The sequence below is a fragment of the Homalodisca vitripennis genome, unplaced genomic scaffold, assembly GCF_021130785.1.
Source record: "Homalodisca vitripennis isolate AUS2020 unplaced genomic scaffold, UT_GWSS_2.1 ScUCBcl_940;HRSCAF=3917, whole genome shotgun sequence".
Lineage (NCBI taxonomy): Eukaryota > Metazoa > Arthropoda > Insecta > Hemiptera > Cicadellidae > Homalodisca > Homalodisca vitripennis.
The window spans coordinates 37619-42992 of NW_025777053.1; positions in this window are offsets into that span (position 1 = coordinate 37619).

Consider the following 5374-nt stretch of genomic DNA (forward strand, 5'->3'; position numbering starts at 1 on the left):
TTTCCCCCAAAATTTATATGGGAAAATTTTTTTTCCCAAAAAGTTTTTTTTTTGGGGAAATCAACAACGAAAAAACCATATTTTTTGTTCCCCATAAATCCCCTTTCATTTTTTACCCCTTCCCCCAAAAAATTTCCCTTTTTTAACATAAAATGGCCCCTTTTAAAATTTTGTTTTTGGTTTTTAAACTGCCCCCTTGTTTTTTTTTCCAATTTAAATTCTTTTTCCTTTGGACCAAAGCAAATTTTTGGGGGTTTGGTTTTTTAAAAAATTTTTAAAATATTCAAAAGGAAAAAAAACCCAAAATTTTTTTTCCCACGCAAAAACCCGTAAAGCAACCTTAGTGTTTTTATTTTTTAAAAAAATTTAAAAAATAACCCCTCATTTTCCCAATTTTTAAATTTTTGGGGTAAAAGATTTAAATTTTAAAATAATATTTAAAGGCTTTTTACCAAAAAAAGAACATTTATTTGGACCCCGAAAAAAAATTTTTTTAAAAAAGTGATAGGTCCGTAAAAAAAGGGAATATTAAACAAAGTAAAAATTTGTAAAAAAAAAAATTTAAAATTTTTAAAAATTTTGGGTAATTCAAAATATCCCCTTTTTTTTTTCCCCCTTAAAATAAAAAAGAATTTTAAAAAAAAACAAGGGAAAAAAAAAAATTATTACTTTAATAAATTAAAAAAATAGTTTTTAAAAATTTTATGAACTTCCTAACCCTTTTTTAAATTAAAAATAAAAAAAGGTTTAACCCTTTAAAACTAATTTAAAAAGGTTTTTTTTTAGGTTTTTAAAAAAATTTTCCTAGAAAAACCCAAGGGGGAAAACCGCAGGGGAAACATTTGCCCTTTTTCCCGGAAAAGGTTTATGATTTTTTTTAGTTTTAAAATTTTAGCTGCCCTTTTGAAATTTTTTCCCCCCTGAATAAAACTTTTTTTCCCCGTTAAAAAACGGGTTTTAAAAATTTGCAATTTAATTGCCCCTTTTCCCTAAAATGGGACTAAGTTACTAAAAAAAGTTGTTAATTATTGAACCCAATAAAAAACGGTTTTTTTTAAAAAGTCTTATGTTTAAATTTTTTAAAATTTTTTTAAAAAAAATTTTAACTTTTTTATTGGCATTTACCCCCCCTTAAATTTTTTTTCCAAAATTTTGAAAACAATTTTAAAGAAAAAAAAATTTTAAACAAAAAAACCAAAAAAAAAATTGTTGTTTTCCGGGAAAAATTTTTAATTTCCTTTTAAATTTTTTTGGAATGAACTTTTAACCCCCCTTAGCCAACCAGGGGCCCCTTTAAAAAAAGTTTTTTTAAAACCAAAATTTTAGTAACATACCGTAAAAGGACCTTTTTTTCACAAAGAAAAACCCAAGGGGAACCACTATACTTTCATTTTTAAATTTTTCCTTTATCCAAATAAATTGGAAAACCCCCGGGTTAATAACCCACCAAAAACCCGCTTAGAAAAGGAACCCCCAAAAAATGAAAATTAACAATTTTTTTAAAACCTAAACAAAAATTTGAAATCTCGCCTTAAAAAGGGGAAATAAAAATCCAACAAACAAGTTTAACCCCACCTGACATCCCCTTTATGGGCCCCCCGGTCCCCCCCAAATAAAAAAAACCCAAAAATTCGTTTTGAAAGTGTAAAAAGCAATTTTTAATGATGAATCCAAATAAAAAAAAAATTTTTGGGGTTTTAAAAACCTTTAATTTTTAAAAGCTCTTTTTTTTTAAAAGAATGCTTTTTTTAAAAAAAACCAAAAAATTTTATTCTTAAAATTTAAAAAAAAGGTTATTGCGCTTTTTTTTCGCCAAGGCTGAAAGTTAAAGGTAAAATTTTTATTAAAAATTTTTTTTCCCCCCGGTTAATCTTTTTTTTAAAACGTGGGGATTTTCCTTGAAAAAGGGACATTGGCCCAACCACCTTTTTTTAATTTCGGGGGAAAATTTTTAATCTATTTTTGTTGAATAAATAGGCCAAAAACAGTTCCCGGAAAAACCAATTTTTGGATTTTCATGGTTTTATTAATTAAAAAAACGATTATTTTTTAAGGTTTAACCCTAAAAAGGGGCCCCCTCCCTTTTGGTATTTTTTAAAATGGTATTTTAAAATTTTGTAAATTTGTTTAATGGTTAATTCCGGGGAAAAAAAAATTGGGCCCAATAAATCGGTTTGATTTAATTTGTGGGGGTTTCAATTAAAAAATCAAATGAAAATGTTTTTTATAATTATTTAGCTTCCCCCAAAGGGTTTTTGGTAATTTTTCGGGGTTTTTTGTTTCATAATTTAAAAATTGTAAGGGACTTTTTCCCCGTGCCAGCAAGGGGCGCCCAATTTTTTGAATTGGCAAGGGGTTTAATTCCATAGAAATAAAGAAAAGAAAAAGGGGACAACCGGGGCCCCAAAAAATTTAAAGGTTTTGGTGTAACGGTAAAAAAAAAGGAAAGTTTGGGGGAAAGAACAAAAGAAGATGCCTCAAAGGGTTTTCCTGTCCCTTTCCGGAAAAAAGGGGTTAAATTTGGGGGAAAATAACCTTTTTTTTATTTTATTTTTTTTTCCCCAAAACTATAATTTGGTTTGGGTTTGTGTTGGTTTTTTTTTGTTGTTTTTTTTTTTTAATGTTTGTTGTTTTTGTTGTTTTTTTTTGGGGTTTTTTTTGTTTGTGGGTGTGGGGCAAAGTTAAAAAAAAGCCTTTTAATAATTTTCCCCCCAGGGTTCAAACTGGGGAACTCTTTAAAAAAAATTTACAAATTTTGTTTATTCGTAAGAAAATAAATTTTTTTTAAATTTAAATTTTTTAAAGGGGTTTTAAAAAAAAATTTTTTAACTATTTTCCCAAGAAGGGTTTTAATTTTATCTGGTTTTTTTAACCCTTTGAAATTTGGGTTTTTTTATAATAACCCCAAAAATTTGTTTTAAATTAATTTAAAAAAAACCCCTTTTTTTTAAATCACTTTTGTGACCAGCACTCTCCACTGGTGACGAGGATTTTACAAGGGGGTTTCGCCCCCTGGATCACAGATGTACGTTTTTTTGCGGGCTCAAAGGATTCTGAAATTTCGAAAAGTAAAACGTACAAAAGTCCCTGCTGATTGGCTAATATAAAAAAGGGACAAAGGGAACAGACCCCAAGCAACAATTTCGAATGCCAAAATAAGATTTTAAACAACCCTACAATGTTTTTTTTCAACAATAAACAAAATTTTTAAAGGGAAAAAGGTAAAAGAGTTTGGCACAGGTAAATTTAACTTTAAAAAGCCAAAACCCAAAAATTGACCCTAAATATAATAAACTACTACTTTGTGGATATCCCTATTGATCTACCCGGGTGCCCTTGATTATACCAATGAGTTAAAGTGTTGCCCCATTTAATCTGGGGGAATTTCAGACAAACCCGCCAAAAAAAACTGCCCCAAACCTTTTTAAAAAAATTTTGAACCCCAAAGGGATTTAGACAAACCCCCCAAAAAACTTGAAGCACACCTAACAACTGCGATTTTTCCGGGGGAAAACAAACAAAACCCTTTCCCCAAAAAACGGGAAAAAATTTTCCCCGGGAAAAAGGGGACCAAACAAACCCTTCCAAAAAGGCCACCCCCTAATACAAAAATCAAAAACCCAATTCCACCAAAACTCCCCTATCTAAAGCCACCGGAAATTCTAGAAAATGGAAATTTGAGCCAGAGCTCCCAAAAAAAACCAAGGGCAAACCAGGCCCTCAAACTGAAGAGAAAAATCAATCCTCCGGCTAAAGCCCCCCCTAGACTTTTATGGATTTTTGGGGGTGCACTCCCAAGGTAAACAAACCCTTTCTAACAAAAACCTTTGTTTGTACAATAAAAAAATCCAACTTTTGCTAAGAACTACTCATGGAACTCCCCTGCTAAAAACTGCCACAAAAGAAAACAAACCTCAAAGGGTTAGCACAATAAAAGAAGCTTTTTTTTTAGGCAAGTGCAACCCAAAAAACGGAAGATAAAAAACAAAAATTTAAATAAAAAAAAACCCGGTTGGAAGAAAAAATTACACTACTAAAATCAAAACATTAGGAAACAAGAAAAAAAAAGGGGAGCGACAAAACCCAAACCTTCCCCAGTAAAGTTTCCCCAACCAAATTGGCCCTTTTAAACCGAACAGGGCCCCCCCAAGGGGGCAAACCTTAAAAAACACCACATCCCGGATAAAGGCAGCCCCACTAAATTTCTCCCCAATCACACCACACAATGGAGGATAGTTCTGTCCCTTTAAAGATGATACTGAAGTGGAAAAAATTTCCTATAAACAAAAAAAACCCCCCAGTCAAAAAAGGGTCTTTGAAACGGCAAGGGTCTCAAAATTAAACTGAGACGGAATATCATCTTTGTTTTTTGGGGTTTTAAATAGGCCCCCAAAATTTTAAAACCCCGGGAAGAGGGGCGGGAAATTCTATCAGGGCCTTCTTGAAAATTTTAAACAAAACATAAACAAAGGTGATAATTCTAGGTGACATTAATTCGACAGCCTAAAACCCAAAGGGCAAACCAAAAGACAGCTTTTTAAGAAAACTTATACTCTACGATTCACGGGGTTTAAACCCCCCCCCGCTAAACCCAAATTTAAAACCCCCACTAAACTGAAAACTTAAAAATTGACTGTGCCCTGCATTAATTTTCCCATAACCGACATTAAGGCAGGGGTAATAAAAACGGCCTGTCAAAATCATAGAGCACAACAAAGCCCCACTGATTACAAAAGCAAAAATTAATTAAAAAGTGCCCCCAGATGAAGAGAAAATTTAAAATCAAACACTCTTAACCTGCTTAACATGATTTTAAAAAAAGGTTGCAACGGGAAAGGGATGTTGAATCTTCAAAGACAGCTGATGACATACAATGTCTTTATAAAATAGTCACAATGGAACTAAAAGCCCCCTTTTCCCCACCAAAGTCAGTAACATTAAAATCAGCGAGAACGTCAAGGAAGTACTCATACCCAAAAGAACCGGAGACAAATCTTACAGGGGTTTAAAAAAAAGGGTTTTAAACAGGAAAAAAAGAAGACAAGGCTCCCCTTTGGGGAAAAAAAGAAACTTAAACAAACCCCCGATTGAAAAAAAATGCCCCCATGAGGCCTCATCTGTTTAATTTTAAAACCAACCGGGACAATAAACCAAAGGGCCGATTTGGGAGTCATAAAACCAAGAATGAAAACCAATAAAAAGAAAGATGGGCCCAAATTTCCCAACTTCCCCATGGGGTGGGAGAAAACTGAAACAACCTAAACTATTGAAAAGCAAAATTCAATTTTTTATTTCTCTAAAATTTTCCCTGATAACCCCTTTGGGGAGCTGCAACTCAAACATGCCCACAAAAATAAACACACCACCAATAGCA